The sequence below is a fragment of the Leptinotarsa decemlineata genome, unplaced genomic scaffold (assembly GCF_025532065.1).
Source record: "Leptinotarsa decemlineata unplaced genomic scaffold, Ldec_3_MD MMD2_P_RNA_scaffold_5, whole genome shotgun sequence".
NCBI lineage: Eukaryota > Metazoa > Arthropoda > Insecta > Coleoptera > Chrysomelidae > Leptinotarsa > Leptinotarsa decemlineata.
In genome coordinates, this window is record NW_027412532.1 from 22,046,716 (window position 1) to 22,072,529 (window position 25,814).

Sequence of the window (25,814 nt, forward strand, 5' to 3'; positions counted from 1 at the left end):
AGTCACTCTTAAAAATATAACCCATTCAAATTTATCAAATTCATGTTGTTTGAATTGATAACTTTTTATGGGGGGGGGGGGGGTAAACCGCTTCGTTACCCAACGTGCAATGGTGCCAGTTTCTCTGGCTTTCTTTTCTCTCACGCATACGTCATCGGAAGGCAGGCTTCTCCTCTCTCATTGGACAGACGATCAGTGTTTAGTGTGCGTTAGACATGTACTGTTGACAGTAACCAGCAAGCACGTTATATTATTCCATTATGTGAAACGTGTATGTACATTATTAGTATCATTATTTAATCCTGCAGAGGTAACAATTGGCTAATAAACTTTCCCTACATTATCATATTGATATACATAAAATTGAAGTAATAACCTAAGCTTGTCTCAAGTTAAATAATTTCAAGATTAAATAGTTCAACTTAGATTAGTTTAAGTTATCACTTCTGTAGGGCGTCTCGAGACGCACACTTTTTTTTGTTAACGCGGCACTCTATGGAATTTCTCGATTTTTCCTAAGGGTTTTTAGTGAAAATTTAAAGAATCCGCTTGTATACCTCTGGCAGGTAGCAAATATAATTCAACTAACTCTGTGGAAATTAATCGCAACTGGTAACTATTGTTGAGACGATACGATAACACGAGTACGGAAATATTGATGTGAACTGATTGCTCAGTGTGTAATTTCTTGTGAAATGTATACTGTGACATCTTGATATTTCACTCATTTGACATATCAAACAGGAATTTTTCCGGGGAAACTTTTCAATTTGCCCTCTATTACATTTAGGCAGATTATTTGTTGTTAATGCACGCTAATTTAGTTCATTCAGTAACAAATGATCAATTAATATACAGTCTTGAACCAATCACCATCGAGCAAATTTATTATTATGCAAACCAGGGTCATTTATCATAACTGAGCTAAATTATCATTGTGAAGGAAATACTGTTGATAGGTTTCCTGGCTATAACTCAACTTCTCCTTTCAAAAATGTATGTATAGATGTATAATAGACGTATTAGTCCTTAGCTCGCACAAGTTTCTCAACTTCTGAGAGTTGTCGTTCGTATTGGGGCGGCAGCTGATTAACGGAAAAACAAATTTTTAAACAGATTATTCCATGTGAACTATTTTTTTTTTGTTGCACTATAAAAACATTTATCATCATCATTGTCGTTTTTCTTCTCCCAATATTGCTTTGTTCGTGCCCTATCCCCGATACATTTGTGGGGGATCACTCCCCATACCGTGGGGTAAGTGGTCATTAGGTCGAAAAATCGTGTGCCTCGAGCAGTCACAGTTAGTCAAGAATAACAGCCCTCTGCATTTTATATTTCCTGGAAAGTATGGAAACACCTAAATCTCGTCACTACCGTAAAAGTGTCGTGGGTGGTAGGAAAGTGTTATGTCGAAAAATCTAGGCTGAAACCGCATATACTGGATACGCTGACAGTAAGTATATTAGGTTCTCAAGCTCCCCGCGGCAGGCCCAGTACCTTGTGTCAATCTTCAAGGAAGAGCAATTACGGTTCTGGCGAGGACGAAACACAACCTTGCAATTGGTCCGAGTTGTTCACGGGATGAAGGAATCTTTCCGTTAGACGAAGAATACAGTTATGGTCCTGCTGAACATTAAAGAAAAAAAGTATGGACGAAAGGGTTTGTCGCCAAAATATGGTCGGCAGACATGCCTCTATTCGTGATTGGGATTCTTGAATCCTACCTGAGCTACAGAACTTTTTATGTCATAGTAGATGAACCCACATTTGCTAATTACCCAATTGAAGCAAGTATCCCTCACCCCACCTGTACTCATTGTACCCGAACGACTTTCTCATGTTCTTGCGAATGAATGTGGGTATCTTCGCGGACGATATCGCAATTCATGCACACTCGTTTTCGAGCGAGGTGGCTGAGCAGCAACTGCAGATCCTCCTCAACAGGATGCTCGTGCCATACTTTGACAGGAACAAAACTGAGATGAACACACACCAAAAACCGAGCTATTTAACTTCATGAAGAAATTTACCAACGTTAAGATATTCGGAAAGTTGCAAATCTAAGGCAAAAGCTGATGAGTAGCAAAGCGCGCGATATCTGGGAGTTATCCTAGATAGGATAACTCCCAGATATCCTAGGAATTTCAAGCTCAGAGTTACTTATTTACAAACAAGTAATAAGACCAACTATGTTGTACGCTATCCCCTATTCTGCAGCCTCAAAAGAACTCCTCTACGAAGACTTAAGACGATCCTTTCCGTATTTGCACCAATAGTGACCGATACATTGCATGTTAGATTTAGCTGAAGTTGGGACGGTCACTGAACATATCAGGAAGCTGTCAGAAATTCTTCAAGTTCTTTCTACCGAAAAGTTCGCTGACGAGGAACGTCATAGCGCTTAGAAGTTATCATAATCAGTACTGTAAAAACGGGCTGATCTATAATTCATTCATGAACGGCGCTAACGCGATCGCGCTTAATTCCTGGAAAAATTGGATAAGATATTTCACGCGCTAGCGTGATCACCGAATTACTCATACCTGGTTTTTTCATGGACGTTTTTCAGGGGGTTCTGGACAGATCTGACATTAGCTTGCACAGATTAAGAGATAGGAATATCGAAATCGCAACGCTAAGAGAACTCACGCGAGCCACCTGCCAACACCAACAGCAGCGGGGGCGCCTCTCAATATCCAATCGTGGGACTGTGAGGTATCGTGTCTTTTGTCGTCTTCCTGGGCTCAACAGTACAGTCATCCTCCTGCTATTTCCACCTCTTTTCTATATCTATCCTCTTTTCTTCCCTCGCCTGACTAGTATGGGAGAGAATATTTCCGTATAGTGTTATAGAAAAATAGTGATGGATACGTCGTAATTTGGTGGCTATTCGCCGCGTGCTGTCTCGCCAACGTGTTGTTAGCCTCCATCTTATGTACCCGACGTTCAATCGTATCAGCTACAAGGCCGGATTCATTACGGACATTTTGTTTCCATTACATCAATTTCCGTCACAGGATTCCGCCCTTTCGATTTGGAAAGCGATTGAACATTAAGAACAATAGGAACAAGTGCATCCAAACAAACCAGTTCTTGTGGCTCCACCACCCAATTCTGTTGAGCGCTCTGCCGGTTCTGATTATCTCCATCGGTGACATTATGCAAGTCTCCTCTTCAGCCAAGCTAGCTAGTGGTAAAACTTACACTCCCATCAGTTCGTTAGCAAGCAAGCTTTCGGTTCCGCAGATAAACAGAAAAAAATGAGACATTTTGATTTTCATTTTTGACAGTTTTTTTTGCAGAAATATATCTAAACTTCATCATATCAGAATATGTTCACAGAATTTTCATTAAGGATGTCTTTCGACTTGGGCCAAATAAACCTTTGTTTTGTTTTCTTTTTTCAATTACCCATCTATCAATTTCTTAAACTGTTCACACCTGAATGATATTACTAAACCCATTTTCAAATCACCTTGCAACCAGAAAACACCGTAAAAATATAAAAAATAGCAAGTTTTATTCAATTGAAATTGCTATTATTAAATAAACTTCATTTTCATGAGTATCGTCCACCGTTACTAGATATTATTGGAGTAACAAAATTTCATAGAGAGAGCTGGATGCGGCCGAATAGAAAAATCATCTGGTAAATCAACCATCGGCTTTTATTCAACTCATACTAGTGTTTCCATTGTGTGCGAAAATAACACAGATACGAAAGTCGAATATCGGTAGTGGTATCAGAAAAGACCGGAGGCATGTTTTATATTATTGAATACGATACGAGTCGATTTCAATTTGTGTTGGTGTGATACCGTGAACATTGAAATAAACGTTATGTAGGTTTGATAAACTACGATCGTATTACTTATACCAGGTGTCCCAACAATACGTAGGTATCTACTCGATATATTCATGATTATCATACGAAAGAAATCGTATGAATGGACTGACCCGTTGCTTGATGAAAATTTTCTACATGATCACAATTAAACCATTTTCACAAACATTTGTTATTTCTTGAGGTGTTTGTAGAGGTGTTCGTAAAACTGGTTCAATTATCAATGGAACCACCCCTGTAGAATGTGCATTTTTCAATCAATCTCAATTTTTTTTTATTGAAATATTAAGCATGAAAAACTGTATCTTGACACTAACTTTCACAATTTTAGTTTCATTTCCAAGGCACTCTATGGTTTTCTTTGTTTGTCAAAAACGGCAAAAGTTTATTAGGCAATTTTTGTTTTCAAATTTGACTACACCACTGGATTCGTAGTCGTTATAAATCAAAACTTTCAAATTTTCATTTGAAAATATTTGTTAACAACGAAGTTACAACAACTTCAATTTTGGAAACAAAGTATTTGTTTGTAATTTTTATTCAGATTATTCAATTTTGGAAACAAAGTATTTGTTTGTAATTTTTATTCAGATTATAGACATATTTGAGATCTGACAACACTGTCATCACCAAGTAGAACACCAGTGAATTTGTACAGTGAAAATCCGAAGTCAACAGCTCAATGCGTTCTACAGTTATAACTCCTGAAAATATGGTAATGTGAGAGATTTGTGGTGCAAGCGTTTTGTAATAAAAATCTGACTACGCCACTGGATTTGTGGATAATATTCCCTTAAAATCATTCATTTGAGTGTAGGTTACGAGAAGTGTATTCTAGAGTAACAGAAAATTAAAAATTAATTTTCAAGTTATGCAGTACTTAGTACATTCTTCCGCATAGCCGCTAAAATCAAATTGATTTAAAGCATGGAAATCATTTATTCAATAATAAAACAGAGAGCAGGACAAAAATTGTTCCCTGTAAATTCTTCATAACTCAGCTAAAACAATCTTTTAGAGGAGATATCAATAATTTGAGGAAGCTGAACTCATTATGCAAAGGTTTTATAATAAATCAACAGTAGGCTGTGATTTTGACAGTTAATCATAAATAAAATAATAGTTGTTAGTTACGTGCATTTAATAATGGCTTTGCAATTATCATTAGAAGAAAGAATTGAAATTGTGAGAATTTCTGGGGACAATTATCATAGTGAAAGAGAAGCAGCTAGGATATTTAATCACAGACATCCAAATCGACTTCCCATTGACAGAAGCACCGTCAGTAAAATTAACAAAACATTTAAAGAAACCGGTGCAGTCAGCAAACATATTTTAAAAAATAATCACCGAAGAAGAAATTTAAACGAAGGTGCTGTTTTAGATTATTTTAGAAACCACCCAAACAGAAGTTTACGAGTCGCCAGTTTGGATTTAAACTTACCGAGAGAGACTATTCGACGATGTCTTAAACAAAACAAAATGAGAGCATTTAAACCTAAATTTCTTCACTCTTTAAAGGCAGGTGATGAAGTGAAACGTATGGAATTTTGTTTGTGGGCACAAGGCGAGTACCTGAATACAAGAAATTTTTTAAACTGTATAATGTTTAGTGATGAAGCTTCTTTCAGCACGAATGGGGTAGTTTCATCGCAAAATGCTCGGTATTGGACTACGGAAAATCCGCACTGGATCATAAATTGTAAAAGTCAATATTCCGAAAAAGTTAACGTTTGGTGTGGTATAGTACAAAAAAGAATAATAGGTCCATATTTTTTTGATGGAAACATAAACGGGCAAAATTTTTTGGAATTTGTAAATAACCAATTATCGGACGAAATAGATGAAATGCCTCTTGCGGAACAAGTAAATTTATATTTTCAGCTCGACGGCTGTTCCGTGCACAATTCGAGGATTGTTAAAGAGTGGCTAAATAACCAGTTTCCAAATCATTGGATAGGACGAGGTAGTGACTTAATTGAATGGCCACCTAGATCGCCTGATCTAACAATATTAGACTTTTTTCTGTGGGGTATTCTGACACAAAAAGTATACAGAACAAGACCAACGAATCGAGCTGAACTCATGCAAAGGATACGACAAGCTTGTGCCGAAATTACAGTTCAACAAATAAGAAATAGTGTAAACAATATTCGAAAGAGATACGATAAATGTATTGAACTTAATGGAGGTTTGGTAGAAGCCACAAAAATTTGAATGTTTAGTTTTAAATCAATGTTTATTTTGGTATCAGTTTTTTCTTAATGGCAATTAATTGTTAAATAAATACTTTGAAACTTGTTTGTATACATTTTGTTTTCATCAGCTATAGAAGAAGGTAGAGTAAGTTCAGAATCTCATAAAATGTGATTTTCCAGGTGCGCTTTCACAAAAGTACTATCATTTATTATTGGGAAACTTCCAAAAAGCTTACAAGTATGACCATTAATACTTCAAGATTTGGTAAAAGCGCAATTGGGAGATCCCATGACATGAGATTCTGAACTTGGTCTACTACTGCGTAACTTGAAAATGAACTTTTAATTTTCTGTTATTCAATTGTTCAATTTTTATTTTTATTTTCAATTCTCGTAACCTACACTCAAATGAATGATTTTAAGGAAATATTATCCACAAATCCAGTGGCGTAGTCAGATTTTTATTACAAAACGCTTGCACCACAAATCTCTCACATTACCATATTTTCAGGAGTTATAACTGTAAAACGCATTGAGCTGTTGACTTCGGATTTTCACTGTACAAATTCACTGGTGTTCTACTTGGTGATGACAGTGTTGTCAGATCTCAAATATGTCTATAATCTGAATAAAAATTACAAACAAATACTTTGTTTCCAAAATTGAAGTTGTTGTAACTTCGTTGTTAACAAATATTTTTTTAATGAAAATTTGACAGTTTTGATTTATAAAGACTACGAATCCAGTGGTGTAGTCAAATTTGAAAACAAAAATTGCCTAATAAACTTTTGCCGTTTTTGACAAACAAAAAAAACCATAGAGTGCCTTGGAAATGAAACTAAAATTGTGAAAGTTAGTGTCAAGATACAGTTTTCCATGCTTAATATTTCAATAAAAAAAAATTGAGATTGATTGAAAAATGCACATTCTACAGGGGTGGTTCCATTTTAAATGGGTCACACTGTATATATATATATATATATATATTTCAATATTAAATTCAACAAAAAGGATTTGAAGCTTTATATCTTCTATTAATTATCTGCGAGCGCTTTTGACAGTTGGTAGTACTGTCATCTTCTAGGCACTCCTCAAACTGCAGTTTGAGTTATATATATATATATATATATATATATATATATATATATATATATATATATATATATATATATATATATATATATATATATATATATATATATATATATGTATATATATATATATATATATATATACATTTTATATGGAGCCACCGCCCTGCAACGGGGAGCGTTAGAATATCCCTGTCGGATGAGTGTCGCCCGTGGAGGTGTGACCTCACCCTAAGGTTTATGTATCTTTATCGGAAGGACGTATGACTCTGAAGCCACTCAAAATCAGGAAACGAACTTTCGAAACACTGGACGCCCTTGTCACAGTCATGCGGGGATCTGCTGTGATTTCCTTGCGCAGATCTGCAAATTCCTACGCTCAAACGAGGATTTGTACCAGCTGAAGAGTGAGATCTTCTCAGTTCCCCAACTCCTGAGCCTGTTGACAAAGCTAGAAGACCTGGGGTGCAACCATGAAGCGAGTTATCACAGAATAATTTATGAATCTGCCTTGCATTGAATTCTTGAGCAAAAAAGTAGAATTTGTGTTAACGAAGGAAACAAATTTCCTTGCGCAGATCTGCAAATTCTTACGCTCAAACGAGGATTTGTACCAGCTGACTCACACATGCCCTCATCTGGAGAGGTTGTTGCAATCTTCAAGGTTAAATTCTTGCATTTGGAATTATCGACAACACTAGAGGTAGATTTCGAATATATTTTTTTTATAATAATTATTCGGAATGTTGTCTCGAACATATCCAATATTTAACTTGATCATGATAGAATGTTTCTCATATCAGATTCTAAGGACTGAGCCAAAAAAGAGGACCCTAATCTACTCTCGAGATTCCTGCTGACCGAAAGAACATCCTCCCTTTAACAAAGACTTCAATAAAACCCATGACGGGGTGGCGAAAAAATTGCTCTTCCTGATATGTTAACAATAGTTTTGAGATTGTTCTCATTGATTTTGTGAGTGGAAGTTAAAATATTTTACCAGTTCTAATTTTTCATTGAAGTGAAACTTTCATTATAGGATCAAGTTGATCTTGTATCAAACCATTTTTTTTGGTGATTTAATAAATTCCTTCCTATTGAGTATTCAAAAGGGTAAGAATGGTACCGGGTGTCCCATTCTACATACTGAATATTTTCATTAAAGGGTTAATGATTTAGTGGCACAGTATTTGATACATTTCAAAAAATTTTTCCAATGCAAAATTATACCTACCGGTTGTCTTTTAACTATCCGAGTTTATCTTTGAAATAAATATTTCATTGGAGGTTCATCAATTCATTTATTCGACTTGGTTTTTCTATGATTGTTTTTGAATTGGGTAAACTTAATGAATCAATAATTCTTGGAGAATACTTTATTTGATTTTGATTGCGTTGTGACAAAATATTCCTTTCCTAGAGTTTTTTTATGAAGAAATAGCCGTATATCCAATTGTGGGGAGCACTCAGAAGAAGTCATACAGTCTCCACATACCTGCACATGCGCCTGAACTCACTCGATGCTTCAAATGATTCCTGGTACAATGATACCCAGTGAATACTCAATTTCTGCGGTAACATTTTTCATCTGCTTTCTCAATTTCTGCGGTAACATTTTTCATCTGCTTCATGTGATCTGGTGAAGCTTTCATTACAGTCAGTGATTACAGTCATTATAGTCAGTTATTTTCTGTGCTTATACTTGTGCTTCTGCTCCCGCTTATGCTTATGATAGTCAGATTTGTTTTTTTAATCTGCCTCATTCGTCTTAAGCTAATTTATTAGAAGATTACGCTCACGGCAGTGCATTCGAGTTTTTGCTCAAGTTGATAGTTTTTGCTGTTTGCATATATTCCACTGCTCAGTTATTTTCTTTTCAGATAAGGAGTCTAGTGACTTCTGCTACGTTTCTTGAATTTACTCAATGAAAATAGACTATATTGAAGTACTTGGTCTTTTAATTCAATCTAGTTTTGTAAATTGGTGAGGTTGATTTGACATTTCTAGGGTATTTGGCATTTTTTAATTCACCTGGCGCCCATTCAAAATCCATTTTAACTTGAATAGTTATGGACCCCACCTATCTTTACTTTTAGCTAATCGGCAAATACCCACCTGTCTTGTGATAGGTTGACAGGCCATCCCATGACCTCTGTTATATTGTAATGGACACACGACAACCTTGAAATCGACCAATCAGCTGAAGTATTTCCAGTACATTATGGCTGCTGCGTAGAATATATTCCAAAAGACAGTCTACCCAGTTCTTTTCCAGAGTTGCACATTCCGCAGTGGATAATAATAGCTAGTAGGTGCAACCATGAGAGCCAGGTCTTTCGGAATAGCATCACAAGAGACCTACGAATACTCCACCTGTCACACATTCATGTTGCTGACCTGTTAATTTCAAAAGTGGATTATTTTCACAAGAAAATTCTAATCAGAATGGAAGAATAGAATATAATATATTTATTTGACGTTTTTTGAACAATATTCATTAGACAATTCCGGATCAACAAATACACATATGGCACAATAACAGGCACATATGGCACATATGGCAGTCCATCGTTGATGTTTTCCGAGAAAATTTATTAAAGCTTGCTGCCTTAATATACAAGACGCCTGTCCGTCACCTGTCAACTCATTCTGTCTGTATACAAGAGCCTTTCTAAGAAAATTATTGTTTAGCGTACTTGCGCAAATTAGTACGTAAAGGCAGGATTTTAATTTGGAAACTTCGTTTCGAGTCGCGTCGAGTGCCTCTTGATATTCATTATTACTTGAACATTTCCCATGGTATGCCGCCACGACTATGCTGCATTATGTTGGCGACGGCGTAATTAATGTAAATGTAAGGACTAATATTTCAGCAACACTCTCAGGTACCGGATGTTGCTGTGTATTCAAATGTTAATTCCCCTGTGAAGTCGGCAATAACAGACTGAAAAATACTATCTGTGCAATCTGGAAATCGGAGATAAATTGTTACGCTCTTCATTTTGTTGCCTACTTCATTTGGGATCTGTGAAAATGGATAACGGAGAGAGTATAATTACTGTCTAGCGCACGATCGTTAACTTCCAGATGGCATATTTGGAGGAACAACTCATAGGGGTGACATAGTTTTCAATTCAATTCGTAATCACATAAGAGTAGGTAATTGAATTTCGTGAAGACTGATATTTTCCAGACATGACGTGGGAAAATTGGATTCTTCAATGATTTCTCACTGAAAAAATATAATATAACAAAAAAACATCCTACGAGAATACATTCTCGTAGGATGCTTTTGCATTTCTTCCTAGAATACCGTCAACATCAACGCTGGTATCTAGTAGAACTCCAAATCACTTTCAACAATTTTTCCACCATTCATAAGCAACTTATTGGAAAATAGTAAATTTCCAATTTTGTCTGTATCCCTAGGCATATAAGGTAGATATGCGCCTGCAACCATCTGAGCCTTCTCCCCGTTTTGAGCCGTACACAGTAAAAATAAAAATCTCATAGTGAAGAATATTATCTCGATTTAAAGAAATCTTGCGCTTCTATATTCATGAAGAAATATTTTTATAAACTGAGAAATATATTCTCTTAAGTTGAAGTTGAATCATTACTTCAAATGGACTTAATAAATGCTTCTTTCGAGTAGAACAAAAATATTCCACCAAGATTGTGCATACATTTCAATTGAAATCATCACATTAGCTCAAGAGAAGTAAGTATGCATTCTTTAGTCTGAGCAAAATTAATCTCGAAGCAGAACTGTTTTGGGTTTTGAAAGAATGATATGTTAACTTGGAACACTATTTAAATATCTCCGTATGAGAATTTAATTGTTTTCCTTTGAAGAGAATCATTTTTCATTCAAACGCTTCTATTTGTATAAATCAAATAAACTCATTCACTTCATCAAAGATGAACTTATGCTTCTGTTTATAAACTGCCCCTCTCATATGAATGTCTTCAGTTACTTGAATCCAATATATCTCATGTGTAATATGAACAGGGTAAGGGAAGAAATTAAATAATACATGATTGGTTTATTTGAAGCAATTGCAAATCATAAATATTACCCTATAAAAGCATATGAGAAAAAACAAAACGTAATAGGGAATTAATTTTTCTTTGCTAATCTTTGTTTGAATGTCATATTTTAACCGCACACTATATGGAGAGATCATACAGTTATACAAATAACAGAAATAAATATTCAATCAGAAAACATATATGAAAAAAAGTTATATATTCTTGACGAATTGCAAATTTACAAATAAAATAAAATCGAAGCCTATAAACAACATTACAACTCAGACGAGAAAATGAATTAATTTATTAGTAATTTTACACAAATAAAGTTTTCAAAACTAGATGCCATTTTGGTGAATAATAATAAAAAGTCACTATCCTCTATTAACTTCTGCATTCTGCTTTTGTTTATCCACAATTGCCGGAACATCACTTAGATTCTGAAACGAAAGAAGAAATCAGCACATCATCCTTAGCCACTATTTCAAATATCTAGAAAGGTAAAACTATGAAAAGAGCTACCACTTAATCAAAAAAATATATATTTTTTTTCAATAAAAAACTGTTAAATGGGTGTACTCCGTTAACCAACCCAATTGTTGTCTGCATACGAACGACAACCCTCAAAATTTTAAAACTTGTGTGAGGTCTTATTGTGTAACATACGATTCCTAACAAAGTCAAAAGGTGCTTAAACATTCCTTGATCAGAAATAAATAACCAATCAAAAGACGTACCTCAAATCCCTTTGAAGTGGACAGAAGTCTTTACAGAAAAATTGTCTTTCAAAATAATCATTTTGAAACCGTTATAGGAATTCAAAGTGTTTTGTGAGTATTATTAGAGGATCAATGAAAAATATAAAATGTTTCATTTAAAATATGTAACTCATGATCATAGAAACATACTTGAAGGTATATGATTCGCTATTTAAATAACAACATTCACTGTTTTCACATTTTTGGACATTCTTATTTCTCCTCTGGTGAGTTTGGTAATATTTCTACTTATTTCTTACATTCCTAAAAGAAATATATTAAATATTTTTAAGCTGACTAGGGTATATTTAATTTGTTCCCAATGAATAACATAAAAACATTTCTGAAGTAATTACAGAAAGCAAAGACGTTTCGGAATTCAACAAACATTTACATGTTGAAATCAGAAAGTGGCTGACATATGTAAGTTCTTTTTATACCTACTGGTGCCTATTTTGGTATTTTTTGTATTATAAATTATTGTCGAAACTATAAGTACCTCTCTCGTTCAATATAAAATGAATTCGGTCTGAGAAAAAATTAAATTTTATTTAGAGAAAATGCACTTATATGAATGCGAATTTGAATCAACGTGGAGGATTTTTCAATTAAAATTGACATACACTTGCAGATCTCGGCAAATTTAATAATTTGTGTGTGAAAATTACGAAACATTGATATAATTTTCGCAAAATGAGGGCAAAAATTAAGAGTTGGTGACAAAGTTCACCACTTTCTCTTCGGTACTACGTATACAATACAGTACTTACTGATATGGCGAAGTTTCTTTCTCAAGTAACCCAAACACCTCAATTTTATCTAATTATAATAGGTACTTACCCATGAAAACATCTTTCAACTGTGTACGACCCCAGTCTTGTAAAATATGTTCCTTATGGTGGATACAAAATAATCGGAAAGGAATTGCACTGCCTACAAATACATAAAACACTTCCTCCTTAAAACAACAACACACAACATCACTTTCCAACACATACTGGTGCGTACGCGATGCTTACATGTACTGTACTACATTATTAGTTTCTCATAATACTAAATTTAAATTTTTTTCAATAATATCTATGTTCAAATAAAACAGTTTTTTTTCAAACTGAAATGAATGAAATACTTCTTTAAAAGAAACCCTGTTCATTCTATACGAAATTCCTGTTATCTTCAGTCGATCATAATATAGTCTTGTATATAGATTCACAAAACTCTTGTTATAAACGAATTGATTTATTTGAAGGGATACAGTTTTAAATTCAAACAAACAATATGTGTTCAGATCAAGTTGATATTGCTCTCCATTTGAAAAAGTTTATTTTTCCCTTTAAGTAGGTGGTAGATTTTCAGATGATATTATATTTTCTTGATTCAAAATAGTTCATCTTCGCAATTATTCAATCAAATGAATGATGTAGTTGAGAGGCCAAGAAAATTGATTTTTTCGTTAAAAGAAGTGTGATTCTCTTGTGGATCATGGCGCTGTTGGCATGAAGTAATAGTTTCTCCAATTGAGATAAAAATTTCAAAGCAACCTATGATCTTCTTTGAAAGAAATACTTTTTACTGTGTAGAACTCTCCAGTTTTTGATCTCGGGTACACTGTATCCATTTGATGTCGAGGTCACTTGAAGATGTTCATGTTTTTCCTATAGATTCCACAGATTCTTTGAGCTCGTTCCGTTAGAGTGGAGATGACTCCTCTCTTTTGACTAGGATGGTGGTTCGATAGTGCGTGCAGACCTATCCGTGTGCGTGAGTTTTTGATACACTTTGTGCTCCTATTCCGTCTCCGTGGTAAACTTGATGCTTGGGTGTTGAGCGTTCGAGTGGCCCAAGAAAAGGTTTAGAGCGTCCCTCACATGTTTCTAGATGACGAAGATGTCATCCACGTTACGTAGCCACGAGGTCGGTTTCAATTCAAAGGTGTTAATTTATTTTTCTGCAAAATGTTTCATGAAGTAATTGACTATCACTGAGCTAAATAGACTACCCATCACCAAGCCATCTAGTTACTAATAAAAGTTTTCCCTCCATTGAAAGAAGTAACTCCTGGTGAGACATGCTTTGAACAGTCACACGATATCACTAGGAAACAAGAAGGATAGCCCCTCAGAGAGACTTCCAGTGACCAGAATATCCGTCGTCCCCAGAATCAAGTCCCTAATATTACCAACGAAGTCTGTCTAATCCTTTACGTAGGAGTAAGTGTATCGAATACCCACGCACACGGATAGGTACCTGCACGCATTATCGAACCATCATCCTACTCAAAAGAGAGGAGTCATCTCCATTCTAACGGAATGTGTAGATCAGAACATTTAGAGGAAGAACTGGTACATCTTCAAGTAACCTTGAGATCGAATGGATACAGTGTACCCGAGACCAACAAAGCCATGAAGAAGGCTCAGATGGTTGCACGGGCCTATCTACCTTTCATCCCTAGGGTCACATGCAGAATTGAAAAACTCTTGGGGAAACACAACATTAACACGGTTTTCAAACCCACCAAGAAGATATAATGAAGCCTCAGGTAGGCTAAAGACAAAAGGAGGAGTTTATTGCATACCCTGCACTTGTGAAAAGGTAAACATCGGAACCACCAAAATATCCATGGAAACAAGGCTGAAGGTGCATGAAAGAAACTACAGACAAGGCCAAATGGACAAGTCAGTCGTGACAGAGCATGCACTCAGTGAAGGAAACCACAGGATTCTGTTCTAATCACAATGGGCTTGTTTCATGCTATTGAGAATGATACTGGTTTGCTTATAGACTGATCGAGTTAGGGGTATATTATACTTATCGAGTCTAATCGGTTTCAATACCTCTTCATATTTGCAGAAAAAAAAATCGAGAAGCAAGAGTTTAAATTGGCCGCATATCTGTTGTCCAATAAAATTGATGGTGTTTATATTGATCAACATGAAAATGTCTACTGCAGGATATATTTCAAAAATAACGTTTGTATTGCATGTATCAATAATTCTCCCTTCCAATGCATTTCTTGCACTTGCATCTTAGATTTAGTTGTCGAAAGTGACTGTGATTTTACTTTGAATCACAAATGAATCAGAAACTGTTTACACGCTCCGTCAATTTTACAATTTGGCAATGTTCATTATTTGTATTGTTCCTATTGGTCAATTGAACAAGAAGCGGAATTAGGCCCGTGACGCCACGGCCTACAGTCACGGGCCTACATAATCCGATTTTTAATAATTAATTACGGGAAAACAAGGCTATTTAGAGAGCCGAAACAAAGTGCACTATTTTTCAATTTGAAAGTACTACCAGATGAATTGTAAACCAAAAATCATGAAACAAGCCCATTAGTTGCCCCCGATTAGAGATACCATAGCCGGGAGGCAATAGAATTCCACAAACACACGGATAATTTCAACAGAAAAGACGAAGCTGTGAAACTCAACCCAATATGAGATCCTATTCTAAGAAGTTCTAGAATAGCAAACAGTGTGATGCCAGATAGAAAAGGGTCAACGAACTTTATTAACAATTCACCAAATCGAGGTACTGGTATTATTACACCAGACTATCTGAATCAACATAAACACGTTTTACGTAATTTACCTTAGCCAGGTACAGGTATTAGCACACCGAACTACCTAAGGAGTCAGTATGAATACGCATTACAGAAAAAACACTACTGTGTCAATTGAATGAGGTCAAGAGGGTCCTTAATGAGAACACTGCGGTTTCGTTAAAGGAAAATTTGTTAGTCTCTAAAATATAATGATTCTGGGCCATTATTATGTTATTTGAAAGTATTTCTTTCACTAATACCTAATTGAGTTTCACGAACCAACAATGAAATCTCATGCATTTTTAACTAGATGAAATTTTTGAGTATTGGGCGTACATTTCATTATACATAGAGCTTTATGAAATATTAAATGAAAAAACAGTCAATGAATGTACAAAAATCAATTGGACATAATAAGATACAATATCCAACGAATACCTTTAAAATATGATATAATCATTTTCAACGAAATGAACACAATTTCACTAAGAGAATTGAATTCATTTGAAAATTCAATCAAAGATAGTATTTTTGAGCAACTGCATTCAAAAACGAGAGCCTAAGAAAGAAAACATGCACTCCTACATTCCTTTGAAAATAATTCATGTCATTAGATTGTTTTCATCCACACTTTCCAGTAGTTGAAAAATATGCAACTGCCTTGCAAACCCTCACAGACATAAAAGACGAATGTTGGCTGATTTTTCCAAGACAGATGAGCAAATAGTAACGAGAATCAAACTTCCAAGTATGTGAATCTGATCATTATCATGAAATAGATATCCTTCAAATCGTTAGTCATCAAAATTATATATAAAATATTTCCAAACAGTTTCAGATTACCATGAAAAAAAAAGTAAAAAAAATAAAAATGCAAAACAAGAATGTTTTGTTCAAATCATGGTTATTATTCGATTCTAATCGTGGTATTCAGCGAAACTAAAAAAATAGGTTGGAACCGGTTGTGCTGTCACCGGTAGGTAACTTTTTACGGCATCAATTACCTGCTGATCTACATGAGATGAGTTTTTCATAAAAATTATATAAGAACGTTTAATATATATTCAAATTCATGCCAATCTCTGAATTAGATATCTTGAGAAAGATAAATGAAATCGAATCGAATGCAACAGCATTTGATGACTCGAATTTGAATCTTATCAGATACTGCTCCCTCCAAATCTTGCCACATTGTTGGCGACGAACACTTTCCTTGAGATGTGGACAGTAGCAATTAAAACTTATTATCGAAAGAACTAAGTCTTCCATAATGAATAGTCTTCGTCTGATGAGTATCCTACCAACGCTTCTGAAAATTCATGAAAAAAAATTGTCGAAAGGCAATTGAGAGATAATCCTAATAACAAAATGTTGCTGCTCCAAAAACAATCCGGTTTCAAATCGAAGCACAGTGTGAGATAGCACTTACAGATATTTCTGACGATTCTTAGTAAATCGCTTCCCCGATGTTCTTGGATAACTCCGAAGCATTTGATACTTTCTACCATGACATGATTGAATCCATCTATCACCAGAAGATGGCAAATGAGACTTTGCGGAAACGCAAATATATATATATATATATATATATATATATATATATATATATATATATATATATATATATATATCGTGAAAGTCTAGGGATATTTTTATAACATACTAAATATCATAAAAATAGATGCATGAGGTCGTTTAATTTCGATTAAATTGGTACACTGGACCACCCTGTAGATTTCTATGGATTGAACAAAGCCTGCAAAAACGTTAACTAATCTTTTATCAAGTTTTTTACAAACTGTAGGTTTTCGGCTAAAATGAATAATCTGAAAGTGTCGAGTTTGTACATTCTATGCAGTTCTTGCTCAGCAATTAAACTGGAAATATTGTGCTTCAACATGGAACGCCATCACTTCTTCAAGGTGGCATGCGACAAAATGATGTAGCTCTCCGTTTGGGGGTCTCCCAAAGTGTTATCAGTCGATTGTGGCGGCGTTTCCGTGAAACTGGCAGTCCAGCCGAACAACATCCAGAGCGAGGACGCGCTACAACTGCAGTTCAAGGCCGATTTTTGGTCTTAACCGCAAGAAGACAACCGACAATCACAGCACCTGAGTTGGTTAACGTGTTGCAGCAGACGCACCAGGTAACCATTTGTCATGATACTGTCAGAAATCGACTGCATGAAGCAGATCTCCACAACAGAAGGCCACTTAGATGTCCACCTTTATCGAGAGGCAATCGCGGTAGAAGATTAGAGTGGTGTCAAGAACATCAAAACTGGGATGCAAATGATTGGGCCACAGTTTTGTTTACAGACGAATCCAGATTTGGATTTCATCCAGATTCTCGTCGAGTAAGACTGTGGAGACGACCTGGAAATAATGAACGTTTGAGACACGTCCAGGAAGTCCACACATACAGAGGTGGTACAGTAATGCTATGGGGCGGAATCATGATCGGCGGCAGAACCGATCTCGTTTTTCCAAATCGCTCCCTCACAGCTCGACAGTACCTCGACACCATTCTTCTACCTATCGTCCGTCCGTTTGCTGGTGCTGTTGGTGAGAACTTCCACCTAATGCACGATAATGATCGTCCACATGTCGCGCGTCTAGTGACTGACTGGCTCACCAACGAAGGAGTTGATGTATTGCCATGGCCAGCACAATCACCGGACCTGAATCCCATCGAGCATGTGTGGGACATGCTTCAACGAAGAATTACTCCGCATTTCAATTGAGAGAGCTTTGATTCGCTGAATGAGCAAATGTACCTCAACAAGACATTGACAATCTCATTTTGTCGATGCACGATTGATGTAGGACCGTAATAAACCAGCGTGGAGGCCATACTTTGTAATGATTCCAATTTTTGTTGTATTATGATTTTTTTTCGGGGTGCCAAAGAAGAGCCATATTATTTTTTAGTTTTTCTTATATGCGCACTCAGTATTTTTGACTATTTAATAAATTTTGTTGTAAGTTACATTCGTTTAATAATCACCCGTCAACTTTTTTTTTCGAAAGCGATCTGAAAAAAAATTATTGCCATTTTTAAAAATATCCCTAGACTTTTCCGATGTATATATATATATATATATATATATATATATATATATATATATATATATATATATATATATATATATATATATATATATATATATAGCTGGGCTGTTACAAAGAAAACTCTTTGTTATATGTCAAGCTTTCGGTATATTTCACACCTTCATCAGGACAACTACAATAATAAGAGTATATATCTTGTAAAAAATATATAAATATGGAAAACTTACTAACATGAGAATGAAATATAATATATTTTAGATAGAGAAATCAATGCAACTAAAAGAATATTTTTGGAAATGATACATATTAATAACGAAGAACATTCAATGAATAAACGAACTGATATTGACAGTCTCAGCAAAATTTACACGTACCTACTGAAATATGATAAAGAAAATGAAAGATCTAGTAATTCGAGTATTATTCAGAATTTTCCCACTTGACATTGTCAGCCAAAATTTTTATCAACTGTCATTATTTAATGTTTTCCTATCTGTTTTTGAACCATCTTATATTTTATTCTCTCGTTAGTAAGTTCTCCATATTTATATATTTTTTACAAAATATATAATCTTATCATTGTAGTTGTCCTGACGAAGGTGTGAAATATACCGAAAGCTTGACATATAACAAAGAGTTTTCTTTGTAACAGCCCAGCTATTGACTGTCATTGGCAGTCACTAATTATTCTGTTATATATATTATATATATATAATTGTTCTTTCATACGGTTAGAACGCCTTAGTATGTATTTGTTATCTCCTGTCTTCCGGATGTCTCTTTAAATTTGCCTGTATTTGGGTTACATCAGGTAATATCCTTTGTGTTGGAGTTTCTCTAGTTTCATTGTTTCTAGGAATGTGTATTGTATTGTGTTGTATATTGAATGTTAGATCTTGCTGTGTTTTGAATTTATGGATTAAAAATTGCTGAAACTTCCAAAGAAAAGAAGAAACAAAATAACCGCAACAAAATTATTTCTAAAGACATTTAAAGCATACACAGTTTCTTCAAGATAAAAACTGGGAGGAAAACCATTTTCGAAACAACTACTTTCACATGAACATTGTCGTTCTTTCGAAACGATTACTTTCATAAGAACATCGATTTAAACGAAAAGCACTTAGGATAGCTGCACGGTGTAATATGGAAGCGTACTGATACAAAGTGTCACTTACATGAAACACTATCACTCTCAATGGTGCACTTCAAAGTTTCGGGAAAAGACACTCATCCTATCACCACACCAGCACCGTTTTGTATAATATAACAAGACAATGCAATCTTTTCTTTTTCAACATTATCACTTCGTCACCATAGGAGGGTAGTTAATCCCAACCACTCACATGAAAAGTAAGTTTAAACGTACTGTCATCATGACAAGAGTAGATCTGTCTCTCTCGGTAACATAAAGTTGTAATGTTCTGAAAAAAAATAGTGGTTCAACTTGTAATGTTATCCAAAAGTACCATCAAAAGTTCATGAGGTGTGTACCGGGTTTTCGTAGCATTGAATTGAACCTGGTTGCTTTCAGCCCAATTCGAAATCACTTCTAGAACCTCATTACGATATGCAACCTCCTGCTACCGGTGAAGATGTGCCTCCGTAGCCGATGCCCTGGAATCCAAATGGGATGACGAGACAAGTATGTTGTCGTCAGAAAAGCAATATATTGGATTCTTGGTTTTTTCCAATAAGTCGTTAATATGCAATAAAATGAGGTTTGGAGACAATATGGATCCCTGGGGAACACCAGCGTTGGTGATGAAAGTATTCGAGAGATATCCATCGACGGCCACAAAAAACATTATTTCAGGAAGCTGAAGAGCCATACATAAAAATGATCAGACAAGCCATAGCATCAAAGTTTGGCAAGCAAACCTTCATGCCACACACGGTCAAAGGCCTTAGAAATATCAAGCGCAACAGCTCTTGATTCTCCATGTTTCTCGATTGGGTTATTTCAAATATGGGTGACATATGATAGAAGGTCGCCTGTTGATCTTTGTTTCCGAAACCCATATTGATGATCGCTCAAAATGTTGAAGCCTTCCAAATATTTGAGGATATGGTGGTTTACAACTTTCTGCATGATTTTTGATATCACTGATAGTAAAGTGACTGGTCTATAGTTATTTTGAAGATTTTTCTTGCCCGTGTTAGGAATCACACGTTAAAAGGTAAGACCTCGTTAATCCTTAGCTCGCACAAGTTTCGACTTCTGAGGGTTGTCGTTCGTAAGGATGCGACAGCTGGTTAACGAAAAAACTGATTTTTTTTTGGTTCTCAACAAGAAGGAACTATCTCTTTTTTGAAAGACAGGTTGAAAATTCTACAAAATACTGGTGCGATTTCATTTGCGCACTTTTCAAGTACGATGACGGGAACTTCATCAGGGCCACACGCCTTGTTAATATTGAGCTGTTTCAAAATTCGCTTGACTAAACGCTGTCGAAAAGTAATTTCCGGCATTGTGGATTCTAGTGTGGGAATAGTGGGTGGTGCATTTCCCACAAAGTCGACTGTGGAGTGAGACGCAAATTGTTCAGCTAGAAGATTTGCTTTTTCTATGGCTCTTGTTGTCATTAAATATATTGTGTATCGCTTGGTGGTCGATAAACACAGCATATGAATTTAGTGATCTTATGTGATATCACTTTGAACCACACAACATCAAAGTTGATGGGAGAAATCGCTTGTGATGAAAGGAGATATTCCATAGTTACATCTGAATCGGGAGTGAAAATCATAGCCGGGATATAGATAATTGACCGGGTTTGTTGAAGCAGACTTTGGTTTCTGCGACTACAAGAGTATGAGGACTATTGATGGAAGATGTTGGTGCACTGAGTTTATATTTGAATTGAGTTCTCTGATATTGCAGAAATCGATTTTGAAACTTCGAGGATGGCAGAGTTTTATGTATAAGTGACCTTCTCTATGAAAACTCTTTCATATATCATGTTGTAAATCGTTCCCATGGATGATATCTTTTTCAATCCCATAACGAATGTATGAAGTACAAACTGAATGAGAAAAAAAGATTTTCATTACAATGTTTATATGGAAGTAGTTACTTGAAATGCACTGTTTGGAACCTTTGATGAAGTAATGAATATTACTGGAGTCTAATCTTCCTCTTGAAGATGATCACTTGGTGATCGAAACACGTGTAGGGGCGTTAAAATAACGGTTTGGCATTGGCATTGAACTCCAGTAATATGCATGGACGTAGTTGTTTGAAATCTCTTTCATTCGTATATTTGAATGTTATGCGAGAGTACTTGTTTCGAAAAGTTTTTTCATTCAGTTGATGTCTATAAGAAATTTCTGTTTATGCTATACATATCTTTATAGAAAGTTCTCATTTCACTTATATATCTTCATTTCTTTGCAAGTTTTCTTCATTTTTTCAAAGTTCGTAAGTCTCTTTCAGAAAGCTAAGTATGTATATAAAAATATCCAAACAATTCAAAATTCATGAGTAAGACAATTTACAGTATAATTATATAGTTTATGTTACGGGGAGGCCAACCTTTGCAGTTGCTCGTTCCGTTACAACACTGTATTGAGACCGTATTAAGACATTTGAAAATATACAGGGCTTTTCATGATGAGCGTTAATTAGCTGTTTCTGGCAAACTATTCAACGGATCAACCTGAAAATTCCACAGTATGCATAAATCAATATGACCTACACGTCTAAAATATTTTAGACGGAGCGGCGTTGTCGCTTCTACTATAAAGTAGCGGCTTCTTTGATTTTTCAAATGGAATACCCCGTATATTATAATATCATATTATGATTCATTATCACTTTGTCAACAAATTCATATACTATTTCCCTATACCTATCTATTACCGTTTAGAAGATATAAATTAATTTCGATATTTTTTTTACCAAACATGAACTTTTATAAATGCTGATAATCTTGAACTCTCTTGCACTAAAAACGATCAAATTTGAAATGTAGTGGAGTGATACTATGAGGATCTTCACTCCGAGTCATATTATCATTTGCCTCATACAGGGTCTTCAAAAAATGCAGATACTTTGATCTCATGAAAAAATGAGTGGAACTCAATTTTTTTCAAATGGAACACCCTGTATATTTCAACATTTTTGAGCTCTACATCCAATTTTATATTAACTTTGTTCAGATAATACTATTTCTATTTTGAACCGTTTTCGAGATAAACTGTTTCAAACGGAAATTGACATGGTTTCCTTGTCCATCACTCATTTTTGTAAAACATATTTCGTTTGATGTTTCTCAATTAGTCACAGATAATACAATGAAAAGATAATTAATAAAATACTCCTCAACCATCGAATGAAACTTCTCTTCAAACAATAGTTTTATTAACGCTGAAACACGCACTGAAAATAATAAACCCATAAATTAATGAGTTAATTTAATCGTCAGTGTATTTCAGAATATGTTCAAACACATCTCCACCTCTACTTAAACAAACATGTAATCTCTTCAAAAGATTGTCATGTAGAGCGCTTCTGATCAAGTCTGGAGTTAAACTATTGAAAGCAGTTGTAACTCTCGATTTCATATCTTCCATTGGTGTTATTGGAGTATAGTAAACCATTTTTCAATGAAACCCCACACGAAATAATCTAATGGATTGCCATCTGGTGTTCTAGGAGGCCGACGAAAAGGTCCATTATTACCAATCCATCTGTCTTCGAAGATTTCGGTTGAAGCTTCGCTGACTGAATGAGAATTATGGGGTGGAGCACCATCCATTTGATACCATACACGTTCTCTTCCTGGCCTATTATTTAAAATCATTTGAATTACATTCCTCAGTAAATATTCATATTTTGATGCATTCAAACTATCATCATAAAACTCGATATAAAAAATTGACTCATTCTTTATGGCACAAAATACATTGAATTGCCATCTTTCTTGAAAACCCCTTTGGCGGACAACATGAGGATTTTCTGGCGCCCAATAATAACTGTTGTGTCTATTGAAAACTCCATTTTTTGTGAACTTGGCCTCATCTGTCCATATGATATTGTCAAGGAAATGTTCATCCTCTTGAGTCTTGACAAGTAACCATTTAAAGAATTCTACTCTACGAAGTAAATCAGTCTCTCTCAAATGTTGGACACAGTAGAACTTTTATGCTTATTAAGAATTTGACAAATTGTCACGTGGGATATACCTATCTCCCTTTCAGCCTCGTGCAGAGAAGCATTTGGAAATGCATGAAAGTATCCCAAAACTGTTATACCATTGTCATCATCATCCACTTTAGTCTTCTTACGAATGATTTTTGGACGGAAGGTTCCATTCAACCTACAGTTTTTTAGTAGTCGATTTATCACATTATTATTCGGCTTCGGAAGTTGTGGGTATCTTTCATGAAATACTCGGCATGTTCTACTTGCAATTCTATTGCACTCACCATAAATTATTAATAAATTCAAGAAATCTTCATTACTGTAACCTAATCTTGACATTATTCTATTATAATTGGTAGCTATCACAATCGGTCAAAACCACCAACGAAAGTCTGACGTTAAATAATTGGTTTATTTATTTTTCCAAACCACACTATTGAAAAATATTAATGTCTACTGTTGTACGTTAGAGACCAATACCTCAATGTATACAAATTGTAACTTTTTCTAAGGTAGGTACATACCAATTTCGAATCGACTGATCTAAGACAGTTAAAAAACTGGATAAAAAACAAATATTACGAAGTATAAAAAAAAATTGAATATCCAAAATAAGTGATGAATTCAAAAAAACGAGCAAGAAAACCACGTCAGTTTCCGTTTGAAACAGTTTATGTCGAAAACGGTTCAAAATAGAAATAGTATTAACTGAACAAAGTTAATCTGAAATTGGAGGTAAAGCTCAAAAATGTTGAAATATACCGGGTGTTCCATTTGAAAAAATTGAGTTCCACCCATTTTTTCATGAGATCAAAGTATCTGCATTTTTTGAAGACCCTGTATGAGGCAAATGAAAATATGACTCGGAGTGAAGATCCTCATAGTATCACTCCACTCCATTTCAAATTTGATCGTTTTAGTGCAAGAGAGTTCAAGATTATCAGCATTTATAAAAGTTCATGTTTGGTAAAAAAAAATATCGAAATTAATTTATATCTTCTAAACGGTAATAGATAGGTATAGGGAAATAGTATATGAATTTGTTGATAAAGTAATAATGAATCATAATATGATATTATATACGGGGTGTTCCATTTGAAAAATCAAAGAAGCCGCTACTTTATAGTAGAAGCGACAACGCCGCTTCGTCAGAAATATTTTAGGCGTGTAGGTCATATTGATTTATACATACTGTGAAATTTTCAGGTTGATCTGTTAAATAGTTTGTCAGAAACGGCTAATTAACGATCATCATGAAAAGCCCTGCATTCCCTAGGCATAATATGGGATATTTAGAAACTAGACCCGCTGTATATAGGGCGCATTGACAATGCATGCAAATGTATTGGCTTGACCTATATATATAACTACGTAGTTATGAAACTAAAAATGGTCATAATCCCAGCGTAAAGGCAGAGAGATAAAAACTTTATAAAGAATCATAAACCTACATACGCGCTCAGAACTCCAACTTTTAGAGCATTATCATACTGAGCGAAAAGTATTTCAAAAGAATGAAATTAGGGATGCTTCTCTGAAAAAATGATTTTATCATTACCTTTCGAAAAGTATTTTATTTTGATGTAAATTATTATTCCTGTGAGATTAAGAAGGGTTCATTGTTTAGTTCTCTAAATTTCAGTCTGTAATAAACACTCGTTGAGAAATTGATATAACAAAGGATTGCACGAAAATAAAACTGACAAATTCTTTGAAAAAAAAATAGGTCATACATGATGTATGTAGGGGTGTTAAAATAACGGTTTGGCATTGGGAAAAAAAACCCAGTAATATGCATGAACGTAGTTGTGAAATCTCTTTCATTCGTATATTTGAATGTTATGCGAGAGTACTTGTTTCGAAAAGTTTAGTAATACAGTTTGGGATGAGGCAGCCTTTCCGCACAGTTATCAAGATATCAGTTGTAGAAGTTCATAATGTCACAAAAATTCAAGTTTTGTTCGTCCTAAAATATTATTTCGTCGCATGAAGAAATGTGCATAAAGCAAGTTATTTTTGAAAGTCCCCAGAAATAGCCACAATTTTGATGATTTTTTTTCAAATATATGGTTTGTATATTATTAGAAATCGGAAAACTTGAATAATTTTGAAGTGGGAACA

The 25,814-nt window shown here is 34.9% G+C and overlaps 1 long non-coding RNA gene across 1 annotated transcript in view; it reads right to left on the bottom strand.

Annotated features, from left to right (window-relative positions):
• Window positions 1–25,814, bottom strand: part of LOC141480011 (uncharacterized) — a 355,353-nt gene that overhangs the window by 318,584 nt on the left and 10,955 nt on the right. The gene's annotated exons all lie outside the window — the stretch shown is intronic.